Raw genomic sequence first — 16,762 nt, 5'->3', positions numbered from 1 at the left:
AATGTGGTGTACCTCCTCATACAGAGCGGTTTCCGCTGATCTTCCCTTTTGGAGCCCCCTTACAAGCGTCATTTCTGGTATGTTCAAGGCCCTAGCTCAAATTTGTGGATTGCCACTATCAAAATTTCCTTAACAAACTATTGACTGTGGCAATCCACATCAGCGGTGATAAAAATCACTCCCTTCGGTATCCCTAGTCTTACTTAGTCCTCTATATTTATGTCTTGTTTGCTACAGTTTATCTATATATTCCTTAGCATATCAGCAACATGCTATGAATGCTTGATCTGCTCAAATGGTCACTCAGTGCCGACATTATTAAAAGTTCCCTCGATATCAATGCATACAGCTAAAGTAAACTTTTTCTTCTCGAAGGTGCTTTCAATGTGGTGTACCTCCTCATGCAGAGCGGTTTCCGCTGATCTCCCCTTTACGGAGCCCCCTTACAAAGTTAAAGCGTCATTTCTGGTATGTTCAAGGCCCTAGCTCAAATTTCCAAACAGAGCCTGTGTTGTTTGGTATTTCACTTTCTCCATGATATAAGGCATGTATAATAGCGCCGAATAATTTAAGGTATTTGAACCACCTCCTCATGATATTTGTTCAATGTATCCTGTCCACTTTATTAAGATCTAAGTGGCGCCCAACATATTTAGATAAATTATTTCTATTGTTTGTGTATATTGTCATTAAATTGATGTAAAGATCTTCCAAAGGCCATACTTGGAATCGACTTCGATTCTGTAAGAGAGAACATTGATTATTAGAAATTTACAAACACTGTTTCAAAAAAAAAAAAAAAAATCCATTTAAAGACACTATTTGGAATATCCTCTACATTTTTATATCCTTATTTGGATAATTATTAAACTGCGAGAACAGAATTTTTTCCTCCTGAAAGAAACTTCAAACTTTAAGAATTTTAATCAAACTCCAAGAGAGAGAGAGAGAGGGCTATCAAATGGAAGACAATTAAGACTAGATTATGATGGGAGCTATGCATAATTATAGAAATTAAAGTCATGAATAACTTTAAAAGATACTCGGACAAATGGTTATGTTTAAACAAGAAAAACACAGACAAACACTTAACCTAACTTCCTCAAACTCACACACACACATACATATATATTTACAATCATATAACCACACACACATTCACACCAACAATTATACATTCTCTGATAGTTTAACAGCCACTAATGAGTTTAAATTGCAGATGCAAACTTCACAGACGGACTGCAGGACAGGCAGTCGGTCGGTCGGTTAAGCATTCAGATAAATAGATAAAGTATAGGGAACATTTTTCAGCCACAAAGAATACAAAATTTCCATTTAAAACAGTGAGTGCGTATAACCCAAGCTATCTTCCCGACCCGACATTAAATGGTCATGGACAGCGGACATCACAGTTGTGGCAAATGAGCAAAATAAGAAAAGTTTTCCCAAGAATAAGAAGCCATGGAAAAACGAATCGAACAGACAAACAAACAAGAAAATGCACTTCTTATTGCTAGGTTTCATCCAAAATGAGATTAGAATCTACTAATGTTTTAAACTATTTCGCAAAGAGATCTAACAAAAATGTTGGAAAAACAAATGCGTAAATATCCTAAGAAGTTGCGGGAGAAAAAAGATCGAAAAAAGAAAACCCCAAGAAGGAAAACTTAACAGCCGCTGAGGAAATGCAAATACCAGCAATGACTGGTCAGAACGAACGAGGGGAATATACCAGCAACATCAGCGGCAGATATCTGCAATATGTACATACGCACAATGTAAACAGTGGACCGCATCTTCAGAACGAACGTACACACACATCCTTAGTCCTTTCTATTTAATTTACCAAGAAAACTATGGCCTCTTTTCCTTGTCTTGCAAAGTATTTAAGCGGGCCTCACACACACACACTTTGTTTGTCAGTAGAAAATATATCCTTAAGTTTCCTTCTAGTATTCCTAATAGTCAGTCAGGCGCAGGCAGCCAAGCAAACCGGCACACAGCCAACATTTAAAATGTTTACTGCAGCATTTCATGTTTTTGGCCATCTGGCAAGTAGATTCCTTCCCAGAACACACTTATTGCGGCGCATTGAATGCTGCTGCAACACTTACACTTTTCCTGTGGCACTCTGTGTGCACTGACATCGTTGCAGCTGTGGGCTTTCCGCCCAGCATCATCATCATCACTACCATCGCCGCCACTAAGTCTTGTTCACACAATTATTTCTGGTGTTGCTGTTGTAGCATTGTTCCGTAACTGCCTGAAATATTCACTTCGCAAACACACACACACAAACTTGTACATTTTAATCAACAGTATAGGGAAATTTTGTGCACAGTGAGGAGTTTCTGAACTACCTTCGCTGATCTGAATCATAATCTGAAACCTTATATATCGAGAAATCTATTTAACTTTACGTGTTCAAAAGTATTTTCTGGCTAACAGCAAATACATTGTTCGATTTATTCAAATTTAGGGGTTCCCCGGCAATCTGTCTAAGTTGAATCCAAAGTTAAAATGGGGTTCAGTGAGTTTATTTGCCTATGTAATTTAAATGGTATTATTGCATCGCTGAAACTTCAAGCCAAGCTGTTTCTACTTGCCTTTCTTCATAGGAAATATTAATTATACGCCTTCAGCTTCGTTGAGTATATTGACACTAACCTTGCAGGGGTTACGTCTATGCGATTCCATTCTGGACCTAATTGCCGTGTTCAAATCCACTTGTTCACTACGCTGCATGATTCGTCTTTGTTGTCGTTGTAGCGTATTTCGAAAATGCCCAGTGAGTGCAATGCTGTACTCATTTGTTGTCCTTCCTCGTAATAGATTGGATCCAGGCATATATGGACATATTCCGCAGTATTTCTTTGTTGCTCCTCCTCATGATATATAGGGCCCTGTCGTCCAGGGACGTACGCAGGGGGGGAGCCCGAGGGGCCCGGGCCCCCCCCGAAATGAAGTTTTTTCACAGTAAATTTATGTTTGCAACAGCGATTTTTTTCATTTTGTCGACCATAGTTCATGTGATCGACAGAGAGAGACTTTACCGTTGGCCCCAATTTATTCGATCCGGTGTCCATGTTGCAGCACTTCAGATGTTTCTGTCACTTTTTTCGCTTATACTCGACTAATATAATGATCCTTTTTCACCGCTCTATCGATTTGGGGGTGCTCTAGAAATGTCCGGTTAAAACAACGTGAGCACATCTTCAGATCTTCTCAGCCCCATTAAAAGACCACTCATCCTCTCTTCCTGGTACTTAATTGTTGACCACAACTTCACAATTTACTCGATCCGAAGCCGATATTGCAACACTTCAAATGTTTGAGCCACTCTTTCCGATTTTACTCGATTGATTTCCAGAGTCAGATCCTAAACCAATTCAGAGTCAGATCTATGATCCTAAACCAAGCTCATCACACTCATTTGACAATCGATGGGTTTCTTAAACGAACGTCATCACGCGCATTAGCTAATCCCTCAGCCTCTGTTGGGAAGTTAGGTTGTGTCACTAGAGTCTTCCTTAAGGGAGATCGGTCTGTAATGGACAGAGTGGTTAAAAATAATGCAAGACCCCCAACTCTGCATCTGGTTTGAGCCTTCCGCACAACGTTGTATCCATCCAATGCTATATTCTACAGTTCTCTGTTAGTTATGCTTCCTGGATCGCAACAAACATGATTCTCTTTTCGAATCATAAACGTCTCATCATGCCGATCTTCATACGCAGATAATCTCAGTTAAACAGCAGGAACGTTGCATTATTGGGACGTGTCTCGTATTCTGCGAGATGATTGAGACACACTGTGAGATGTACCCATTAACCACACCCATTGCATATTACCGAGATAGATTCGAACCGAGTTTGAACGTAACAGACATTTCAGACAGACATTGTCCGAAGCAACCTGTGCTCGCACCATCCAGAACAATGATCTTTCATCACTATCATGACACCACAAACTAGTATTCACACTCATTCATTCAGGTTAGTATTCACGTTTACCCTTGACGACAATTCGCATTCACTTCGTAACAAAACAGCCATATGTATTTCAGTATTATCTACAGTATGGAGCTGGCCATAACGGGGACTTCCTACATTGTTGTGTAGATTTCATTGCACATACGATCATCCGCTCCCGATCACTACATTATTCCCAACCGTTCCACAAATTTCAAAAACTGTAAGCTCCGACGTTATGACAGAATGGTGGATAAAGTTCCGTATAGCTATAAAAACCGGAGCTTTTAACTATTAAAAGTGCTATGTCAAAAGCTCCGAGGAAACACAATTTTTCTCGAAATGTTACTGCTGCAAATGCATTGGATGTGCCCTATGTGAATAGTCTTATTGAACACGATGAGGTCTATTGCATTCGCAAAGGTATAATGACGTCCTCTGCTCTCTGGTATGAAGTAGGGATACGTAGTCGAGGCAAAAGTCGACTTTTCGATTTTTACCTCTGACCAAAAAATCGACTTTTAGACTTTTCGAATTTTCTATTTGACTAAAAAGTCGAGCGCAAGTCGATCTTTAAAAGTGGACTTTGCGATTTTCTCAAAGATCAAAAGTCGATTTCGACTTTTAGACTTTTCAATACAAAAAGTCGATTAGTCGAAAGTCGATTTACTTACCCCTAGTATGAGGAAAAAAAGTCGTTGCTATGATTAGACAATATGGCCTCCAACGATTTTCATAACGTTATCTGCAGCCGAAAAGATATAGTTACAACTTTTTTTCCTTTCGAAAACTTCAACTTTATAATTCTCTGAAAAAAGCTCGATTGATTCGTAGTTAGTGAATAAACCGCGGTGGAAACGAAGTGGTTGTCACTTTTAGTTATTCCGATACTTACGGAGGTAGTTTTTAGGCGACATTCACTAATTTCTCTCAGTGTAATTATGTTATTTTCCTGAGAGAATTCTAAGAACCTACTTTCGATGATATTCTTATTCACTTCTATTTCTATGTACCGACTGGCGATGTGCGTTGTCGTCGTTGTCGCATTCGGTACGTCTTGTCTTCTTATTTATTCATGCCCTCATCGGTTTTCTTGCGCCTTTTTATTTGTTTCCACTTGCCACCACTTGAGCCGACGAGCAGCGTATGCGGTTTAGCAGGAAGTCGTAGTCGTCGTCGTACGCCGTTGCTTATTCCACTGAGCAGCCTTTACCACTCTTATCGGTTTAATTAGTTTTTGAAAAACTTTTATTTGCTCTTTCAATGCCGTTACTAGTGCGGCAGTTAGCTAAGGCGCATCCTTGGGTCCCCGTGCCCTCATTGGCAAATGTTCACAGGATATTTATTTAAAATATATCTTTGCGGGAGTGAAATGTTTTTATCTGTGATTGTGAGTGTTAGCTGGTCCTCGTCCTTCACTGCTTTGTTTTTATTTGACGGGACGCAAATGAGCAAAATATTTGTATAACCGACACGGTTGATTGTATGAAATCAAGTGTGTAGGACAATGTAAATAAGTAGGAAAAAACGTTAAGGACTCAAAAGGACCCCAGAATGATGACTGACTGACAGTCACAAAAGGCCAGTGACAACTACCGAAAATGCTACCGTCTGCATCATCCAAAACATGGCCACAAATGTGATGTGGCGGCCAGTGAAAATGACAAGTATGGTGAACCAAAGTCCTGTGAGCAAAAGGACACTTTTTTCTATGGGGAGAGATTCCATTGAGAAGATGAAGAAAGTGAACAGTTTACTTTTTTGGGAAACGGAAATCACACCAACCGTGTGTGGTGCCGAGGTATGTGGTGTCTGTGATATTCTCCAAAGAGTTGAACTATTTAAGGATATAGTTACACACTCACACATATATATACATACACACAAAGTAAATGACCATTTAAAATGGAAAGTTATGTTTAATGTCAATCTCTCTCATGTGTATATTATTAATTGAGACGGACAATCAACCTCATGATGACTCTTAAAATGCTACAAAATTATATTTACCCAGCGGAAGAAAGGGAAAGAACGTGGAGCAAATAAGTGTAGGCGAATTAAAAAGGAGTTAATATTTGTAAAATAAATTAGCAAACACAATTAAAACTGTAACTATTTAATTAGCTGAAAGGCGGCTACTAAATGTAATTGTTTAATTGAGGAAAGAACTTATGAAGCCTAGATTTAATTCGAAGAATTGAAATATTTGGAAAATATGACTTAAATCAAGGATCTTATTATACCCTACACAACTATGTTGTCAGGGTATTATAGCTTTGTGCAGCCCCAAGAGTTTGTAACGCCGCGAAATATTGGTCCTAGATCCACCTTTAAGTATACCGATCGTCATATCTCGACTAGCTGAGTCGATCTAGACATGTGTGCCCGTCCGTCTGTCCATTTTATTTTGTAAACACGATACAGGCCACAGTTATGGACCAATCTTCACGAAATTTTGCATGTAGGATGGGTTCTGGCCAATGAAGACCCCCTATTGTTTTTGGTAAAGATCCTTTAATATCTAGGGGATGAAATGGACCAAATACTTAATTTTTATCGGTTTTTCTGGACGCTCTAGAGGCCGCAATTATGACCCAAACATCGCTAATTTTTACATAGAGAAGGAGATCGGGTCAAAGAATAAGCATGTCCCTGACTTTTGTGTGAAAAATTGAAAATTTTTTATTCTATTGCGTATAGATTTACCCCTGTACTGAACACTAGTAATAAATGTCGGCCTCTAGTTGGTCCAGATGGTTCAAAAATCGCGAAATATTGCCCAAGCTCAGAATATAGATTCACAGAAGTTAGTTTTTTTCGTGGAAGTTGTGTAGGGTATCATATGGTCGGCTCCGTCCGACTATACTGCTCCACTCACTGGTTTTAATTGGAGTTAAAATAGTAGAATTTTTGAAAATATGCAGATTTATGGCACAAATAACATGGATCTTTAAAATAAATCAAGTCCGAATTGGTGGCAGCTGAGGATACACAGAGAAGCCCTTGGAAGTAAAGAATGGAAGTAAAGAAATATTCGGATGAATTTACGTCTTTGTATGAGGCCCGTCAAGCAGCGATGGTAAGGAGTTTTCCAAGCAAATGGTTGCTAATATTACAGACATTGTTGTACCGAAAATCTTAAATAATGTATATTTATAAAAATTGGAGCTTTTAACTATAGAGGGCAAGTGAGAGCCCACCTGTAGAAATTTTTAATTCGCAGGAAGTAGGTACACACCGAAATGTGGCTAAATTGGAAGGTGGCACATGCAGACAGGAAGTTGAAGCCAGTGGACAAAGATGTTTCCAAGTATTTTGTAGCGAATGATCCGATCTGGAAAATGAAGCCGGTAGTCAAAGGTGGTGGAACCGACAAAAAAAAACCGGTTGCATAGATGTCGATTAGGGATGAGTAAATTGACTTTCGACTAATCGATTAATCGTCTTTTCATATTGAAAACTCTAAAAGTTGAAGTCGAGTTTTTAAATTTGAGGAAATCAAAAAGTTAACTTTTAAAGATCGGCTTTCGAATTTCTTCATTAATATTTGGTGTATTGTCCTAAGGTCTACATTACCCAAAAATTACACATTCCAGAACTATATGTTGTCTGTTGACAAAAAGTATTAGACGATAAAAGTCAAAAATCGGTTTTTAGCATGTTTGACAGATCGAAAAGTCGACTGTTTAGTCAGAGACAAAAATTGAAAAATCTAAAGATCGACTTTTTGGCCAGAGTCAAAAATTAAAAACTCTAAAAGTCGACTTTTGCGCTCGACTACGTATCCCTAATGTCGATGGTAGCAAAGACATACAAGTATAAAAATACGACAATTAATACGTCAACAATTTCCAATTATAAAATAAAAACATATTTTTTGAGTACAGATCTCTAATTTTATTTACATTTTATACACACATTATCGCGTATTTGCGTTTTTATTGTTAACATGCATCTGTTATGCCTGATTCCCCCATTCTATACATTTTCTGGTCCGCAAGATGTTCACGTTGCAAGTAGTAATAATGCAGGCGGACATGGTTAAATCGCCATAGTTATTTGGGATAATACACCCATACTTATTTTTGAGAATATAAGGGATGATTAAACTTCAAAAAGGCTTCCACGAGCAGATGGACTTCTATAGATTACAAAGACTTGTTTCTGGTCTATTTCCAATTGTGTTCTACTTCATTCTTAACCTTCTGGTAGATGTAATTGAAGTGCGAGGAGAAATGAAATAGGTTTTCGAAACCCACTCCATGAATTTTTAGATTTTCAAGCCTTAAATAGCAGTTAAAGTAGGAAAGAATCTCTCGGAGCCCTTCTATACCGAACGAGGATTCACACAAGGTGACAGTTTTTCGTGTGACCTTTTTAACATCCTGCTGGAAAATGTCATACGAGATGCAAATTGCGAACATAAATTAAGCAATTCAAAAACAAGGCCAAAATCACACTCTACAAGACCCTGATACGCTGATTGTATGGATCAGAAGCATGGGTACTTGCTCAAGCAGATGAGGCAGATCTTCGAGTGTTTGAGAAAAAATTGTCCAAAAGATTTGTGGGCCGATCTGCGTTGACAGTGAATATCGCCCTCAAATGAACTATGAGTTATACCATCTATTCTCGGACATCGACATAGTCGGACGTATAGAGCTGCAGCGACTACATTGGCTAGGTCATGCTGTGCGAATGGATGAGGATGCCACAGCTCAAAAAGCATATAAAACCGCTATATTATGGTTCACGCAGAAGGGCGAGGCCACGAATTCGATGGAAGGATCAAGTGGAAGACAACATTTCGAAACATTGGAATTGGAAGAGCTGTGCACAAGACCAACGCACCTGGAAATATTTTTTACGCTCGGCTTATGGTAAGCTCTAAAGTCTTTAAAGGTTTGACTTTGAAGTGGATAATTGAAGACTGTATTGGTAGAAGTTATTGATTGTGTCTAAATAGCTGCATCGTCAATATTTACGCCTAAAAAATTATGGTACAATTATCGGCGTACGACACCACCACATCTGCTAGAGGAGTGGGGAATTTCGCAAAATAGGAGATAGGACACCGCATTGCGGGATTTTATGCTGCAGAAGCCAGTGCTTGGCATCATTTAGAAGGGTGGAATTTGTTATGTCCGATATCGGCAAAAAATGATCGACCGTGTTGATCTGCTTGAACAGATCTAAGGATGCCGCCATAGTCCGTTCAGGGGGTAGTCGTTGATTAAGGTCATTCCTCCTTTTGGGAATCATTTCTTGCAAAGCTAATGATTCCCTGCTTCAGACGGAAGCAACAAGGATTCTAAAATCTTGGCTAAGATGATCTCCGTTTATGAGGATGAAGAATGGAGCGATGTAAACTTGTAATGCCCTTGGTTCTGGTAGAGTTCTCGTTGATGAAAGTGAAATCAAGCTTCACGTTCATAGCCAGGTCCCCTCTTTACGTCAGCATCTAGGTGAGTATTTTAAAGCCGACTGTAATCAGCTGGTGACCATATTAATATTCCTCGACTAAGAAACGTCAATAATTACATGTAAACATTCTTCATATCCCATATTTAAAAAAAGATTGAAATTTTAATCAGTCGTTTTTACTTAACGTTCGAGCTTGTTTCAGCCTTAGATAAAACTACTCGTTATCTACCAATCTTCCACAGACCGAATATCTTCTATCGATCTTTTACGGACCTTATAGAAAGACCTTATAGAAATCATTTCTTCGATCCAACCAATCCTTTCTTCAATACTAATATAAGACAAATCAACATTTGCTAGCTAGCATACTTATAACAATTCCTGCAGGTCTTAATCTGTAGATCTTTAATACAAAGAATACCTATTGCGGAATACCTGTTGCCGAAGCATAATGACTTTTGTAGATGTAGACGAACATATGTACATACAATGTAGGCCTTATAAAGCTAAATTCCCTTATAGGAAAGTCCATGTATGCTTAAAAATCTTCAATAAGTATCCATTTTTTGTAGAATTTTCTATAGATAAAAAATTTGCGAAGTCCACTTGTCCTATAGCTATTGAGGATCGTATGTAGATACCATGAATACCTTGTATAAAGAGATATTACCCTATGGGAATATCAATTTTTTGCTTAAAGGTCTTCTGTAGGCTTTCCATTTTTCTGCTGCTATTTAGGTTAGAAAATTACTCCATACTATCTTCCAAGTACCTCCATCTACAAACTTCAAAACCTTTCTCCATCACAACCTTGTCATAAAATTATGATTAACACAATAAGTTGCACATAAACACCTCCATAACTTCATTGGACACCAAAATCATGTCGTAAACAAAGAGGAGGAAGATCATAGAGGATGTTGTCGATTTTTAACACCAAACAACTTAGTTTTATTCATTTTTAACTTTGCCTTTACCGGTTCAGTTGTCGTTGTTGTTGTCGTTGAACATTAGCTTAATATTTTCCCCTCCGCTCGTAAAATGGCTTCATTAAAATAATTGACGATGAAAAACACCAGACGCCATTAAAATCATTATAGTCACCCGACACCAAAACACCGACAACGCAGACGACGACACCGGCATCAACATCGACACTGACACCCGACTGAAATCAAACAAGAAAAAACCAAACCAATTTTTCCAAAACAAAGAGGTCAGAAAATTGTTACAGGATTTGTGGCTGGTTGGTGTTGGGCGCCACCAACGACAACAACAAAATATCATAAAATAAAGATATAGCCTAGCCATGGTCATTATTACAGATACCCCCAACAAAAATCCCCACCACTCAAACCTTTCCACCGTTCTCAGGTCTTTAAATGGTCGATGTCGGTGTGGCCCACCTTTGTTGTCGCTATGATAATAGCTCTGTACGAGTTGATAGAAAGTTTGTGTATGGGTGTGTTTGTGTGGGTGAGAGGGCGGCAAGGTGAGTATTTGTGGAAATGTTTACGTTGTTAGACTGGGCAATCGAGGGACAACGCAGACGACAACACATTATAAAAGAATAATTACGGTAATTATTAAAAAGTTTACCGAACAACAAACAACTAATTTTTATAGGAAAATACGTTTAAACTCAACTCACTCGGGGACTCACTTGCACTGTGTGTGTAACTCTGTTAGCTGTAAACATCATAATATAACATCTGACATACACACCCACTCGCCCCTCAAGGATACCTGTATATGTTCTATTGGACAAACTTATCGACAATGACAACAGCAACAATAATCACTAAACAAAAAAAGGATCAACAGGATAAAATGATGATGATGTTCACTTGTTTGCTCTTTTTTGTTTCACCTTTTTTTAAGGAAGTTTGTTTTGTGTTATAGAAAAAAATATATTATAGCAACAACAAAAACAAACAAAAGTTACACAATTACATGGATAATTTGCCAGCGAGTGAGTGTGAGCAGGTGGTACTGGTCATGTTTTGAGTTAGGCAAGCCGTCCAAACAGAAGGTGGACAAATAAAATTATTTTCCAATCACAGAAGTTATTAAAATAAAAGCTTTTAACCTTTTTCGTTGTTGTTGTGGTGTGTTGTAACACTTGGGTTGCATTGTTGTTGTTGGGAGTTTCCTCTTCCTCGAAAGCCAGGTTTTTTATTGTATGGGATATGTAACTGAATAATTGCTATTATTATGAGAATAATGGATTAAATAGAGATGATTTGCTTAGAGATAAAATAAAAGGGTAGAGATTTTGTTGCAAAATGATATATCCCGGCAGAAGAAGAAGAATTATTAATTGAGGGCTGGTGAGTTAAGCATTTCTCAGCTATTTTAAAAATATGGGACAATCTTTTGGAAAACGTGAAAAATATTGATAAAACTTTTTGTGGATAAGGAATATATTATGGATCTGATCCAAAGGCCTATCACTAGGTCAAAACTTTGGTTAAAATTGCTTCTTTCGGTTTCCTACTTTAGTCGGACTGTAGACATAATGACCAATGGATATCCGAAATATCCATAAAAAAACTTTATAACTAGTAAGAAAGTGTTTAAGTTCTACCGATCCGAACTAAAATCAGAAAGTCGAAAATTTATATGTGGACTTTGTTATGGTGTTATAGCAGGGGCGTACGCAGGGGTGCGGCCCGGGGGACCGAAATTAATTTTTTTCACAGTAAATGTATGTTTGCAACAGCGAATTTTTTCATTTTGTACTACCGGCCCCCCTCCCCGAAATGAAATCATGTGTACGTTACTGTGTGACAGTAGGCTTTTCGTGCTCGAAAAAATTGCAGACACTCCAATTGAAAATCTTAAACGGGACTTTTTTAATTTAATTTTTAATCACCAGGAATCCGATATATCAAATATCCAGCATATGAGGGCTACCCAGAATAAGGACCAAATGTTAATTTTTCGTAGACAAATCTGATAGCCAAAGTAAACTCAAGGACCAAATGTTAGTTTTTCGTAGACAAATCTGATAGCCAAATTAAACTCAAAATACCAATTCTGTTGAAAAATGCGTATAAAACCCGCAAAGTACCGATAAATGGGAGATACCTCAAAAAAAGTGGACCAATTATGAAATTTGACACCCAATGAGAGCTAAACGAAGCAAATTGCATTTGATTCCCCTCAAAAACGTGTCAAAATCCCCATAATACCGAATATTTGAGGGTACCGTTGTATGGGGGATGTACCAGAACGTGGACTGTTAAACCCTTCATTGCAACAGACAGACGGATACACATAAATCGACATATAATTTTATTTTGACCGATGCGTTGCAAACAGAATGACAAATTTAATATACACTCCCCCTTATATAGACAGGAGACCTTCAATATATCATTTTCAAATCCTTCTACAGAATAAAGACTTTGTATTTTCTTCAAATGGTTTTCTATAGACCAATGTCTTTGTATCGGGTTTCTCCAGAAAGGAGACCTTCTGCAGGTCTTCTATAAACAGGAGAACAGAACAAAAGTTAATATATTGTTAATTAAGAAATACTAAATTCGGGTTTCTTTCGGATTTTCTACTGCCAACAGACCTTCAGGCCAATGAAGATTCCAGGTATCGAATGAACCTGCAATGTCAGTTTTATAACCCTTGTATATATAGCTATAGCTTCTATGCACTTTCAATAGATATGCTATACTCCATACCATACGATTCTATAATTGTTATAGAAAGTCTGTCTATCGTTTGTCTCTAAGAAGGAGACATTATGTAGGTAGGAGGATAGAACACTATGAAATACCTTGTTTAAGTTTCCAGTGATAAACAAAAGGCATACGATGTAATATTTCAGACAGGAGATCTTCTATAGGTATTCTACCTCCAATAGGTCTACCACAGAATGAAGACTTCCTATTCTTCAATTGGAATTCTATATTTTTATAGAAAGTCTGTCTACCGTTTTGTCTCTAGAATGGAGATAACATATAGATAGAAGGCCACAACAGGGGTTTAACTATCATAAAGACTTATCATGAGTCTTCAATATAGTTAGTGCCTATAATACTTCTATAGACATATATTCTAGGAACAAAATACCTACATAGGTCTTTTACTGGTACAGTGCCTTCTTTTAGTTTCCAGAGACAAACAAAAGACCCACAACGTAATTTTTCCGATGGGAGGTATGCTTTAGCCATTCTATCTTCAATAGATTAACTTCTATGACTATTCCTTGTATACAAGGATATACAGGATACAAGGAGTATACAGAAGACCGGCATTAGTCTTCTGGAGACACGATGCCAAACTTCGATTTATATAATCTTATTTCGCTTTTCTACTGCCAGTCGACCTTCGGCCGAATTTTTGTAGACTGAATACTTTCTATCTGTCCTCTACAGGAAATACACTTTCTCTCCGTCTTCCGAAGACAGTAACTCTTCTATTGAACATCCATAGAAAGAAGATATACCGTCGATCATCTATAGGAAGAAGATCTTCTATCGGTCATATATAAGTTCTATATACAGGAGAACCTCTATCGTTCCCATACACACGAAATATTATATCGGTCTTCCATAGACAGAATGTCTTCCAGTGGACTTTTATGGACAAAAGATCTTAAATTGAACAATCATAGACAGAAGATATTCTATTTACAGGGAAGCCTCTTCCATATACAAACAATTTTACATCGGTATACATAGACGTTAGACCTTTATTGACCATTTATCGGTCCTCCGTCTTCTATAGACTGAAGACCTTCTTCATGCTGACGAACTTCTATCCATATCCATAAACGAATACCATATGTCGTCATCCATAGACTGGAAGACTTCTGTCGGTCTCCCATAGACCTGAAATCTTTCAGTCGTTATTTTATAGACAGAAGAACTCCGGTTCTTGTTCTACCAATCTTCCATAAGCAGAAGACCTTTCATCGATCTCTTATAGGTTGAATATCTTCTTTATACAACTGAACATATACCGCTTTTCAATAAATATATGACTTTTATCGGCCCTCTAATGCCTCTAATACATAATGCCTTCTATTGGCCTACCAGAAGAAGAAAATCTTCCTATGGGCTTTTATAGATACACAGAAGCCCTTTATGTCGGTGTTCCATTGATACTTTATAGACGGAAGGCCTTTTTATGCAGTCGAACCTCTATTGGACTTTCATAAACAGAACCTCTTCTACCAAATTCGCATAGACAAAAGACCTTACATTGGATTCTATGCAAATAAGACCTTATATTTGTTAGGCACAAGTTCTTATGTATGCCCATAAATCCCGTTCTTCAATAAACAAAAGACCATCTATCGGTCTCCAAAAAACGGAGTATCTTCTATAGCCAGAAGGTCTTCCTTCGAGCCAAAGCGCTATCGGTCTTCTACAGAAGGAGGACTTCATATGGGTTCTCTATAGATAGAAGAATATATTTTTTGATATTAAAAAAATACTTTTTAGATAATCGACCTTCCTTTCGGTCTTTTGTCTGTAGTTATGGTTTTCTGAATTTCCACATTTATGCGCGGTTTTGTGATAAAAAGTTGATTTTTGTACAAAACAATCTTCGAGGCAACTGCATGCTTGAATTTGCAAAAAATATTTTTGGATGACAGTTATAAGGAGGCCTTTATTTGATGTTTTCTAAAGAAAACTAAATAGGAAACATTTTGCGTACTTTCTACAATATAACGTCTATCGGAAAATCCCATCACAAAATCTCCTATAAAGAATGAATTTAAAAGGTCTTCTATAAACAAAAAAATTGTATATATAACTTTATAATATCCTCCACAACCGTCGATATCTGAAAGGTTATTTTCCATTCCGAACTTATGTTATGTTTGTCATCATCTTAAATAAAAAAACTCTTCATCCACAACTAAATAAAACTTCCAACTCGCAATACTCCTCCAAAGCAGAAGGTGATATTTAATTTATTTCCTTTCCTCTACACCTCCATCGCCCCTGCTGATGAAGTTCCACCAACTGGGTGTCAGAAAATAAAAATAAAAACAGTTATTAAAACAAAATAAAAGCGATTATTAAAACAAAAGGTACTCCAACCTGAAATTGGGACAAGTTACTAACCTAAATAACCCAAAATGAGAAAGGGAGAAGTATACAAATAAAACAGAATAAAAAAATACAAAGAAAAATGTCAAAATGTTGACATAATTTCAAAAATCAACAAACGGTAAAGTTGCAGTAGCATCGTCAGCAGATAATAGCCACAATACACTACCACACACACACACTTCCGTTTCCGCCCTAATGAGTAAGGCGAGTGAGATGATGAAAACAAGAAAAAAGTTTAAAATGTGTCTGTGGTTGACGTTGGTTTTTGAAGGCGGATGTTGGTCTTTGATATAAATCCATTGGCGTAATAGATGACACATCTAAAATTCAACAAAATGTAACACCTTTGTTACGGTAGGTGTTACTTTAGTAATTAGCTGTGGAATTATTTCCGGATGGAATAATGTTGGTAAAGCATGGATTTGATGGAACCGATTTTATTTCCTATTCGTATTTAAGAAGAATGACACTTTTCTTAAATAACAATATATGTAAGCATCGAACCTATGGAATGATAGGGGCAGGAAAGATATTAAAGCACAGCCCGATAACGCTTTGGTCTCGAAACAAAGAATAATGACTCAGTTAATCTCCTGAAGAAGAACGGCTGTCTTTGTTTAAGTCCGAAGAGCATTCATACAGTTATGATATGAATATCTGTAGTGCGATTCTGTAACTGCTTAACGACAGAATTACCGACGATTGTCGATAACTTTAAATTTTTAATTGCTTAACAGCAACTGCCCAATTGTCATAACCTTGGATTTCAGTTTCGAGGTTGGGTTTGCAGGGGGAGGATATACCTTATCAGCTTTCTTGGAGGCCTTTTCGGATGATGGTGTCAGGGCTTTCTTAGCTCTCAATTTTCCTTTGGGGGGGTACTGAAGGCTCAGCCACCAACGTCCTAGTTGTGCTCGGTCCATTCACAGTCTTATTCTCTTTTGGAGGAACTAACGTGGTGGACTTCGCTCGTGGTGTAGGAATCGTATCAATCAAGAAGTTCGGGTAGTTCATGGAGAACTTCCGAATGAATTTCAGGTTCCTCTTGATCGGTAGGAACTTCATATCCGTTACCACGGTAAGGACTCGGTAACTAAGCCTAAACAACTTGTTGAGGCGCCCAGGTATCAACAAGGCTCCGTTCTAATGCAGTCGGGACCCTAACTCCAACGTTATGGGAGTCACTTTGGAAGGTAGTGACTCAAAACCTCACACGTAGATATTTAGAGGCACCAATCTCGCCTCATCAGTTCAGGGATCATGGTCACAGAGGGTGGGTTTGCA

This window comes from Musca vetustissima, unplaced genomic scaffold (genome assembly GCF_032173495.1).
Source record: "Musca vetustissima isolate MV318-11 ecotype Yass unplaced genomic scaffold, APGP_CSIRO_Mvet_v1 utg25179, whole genome shotgun sequence".
Classification (NCBI taxonomy): Eukaryota; Metazoa; Arthropoda; class Insecta; order Diptera; family Muscidae; genus Musca; species Musca vetustissima.
The sequence above is the reverse complement of the archived record's forward strand: the minus strand, read 5'-3'. Positions refer to the sequence as shown.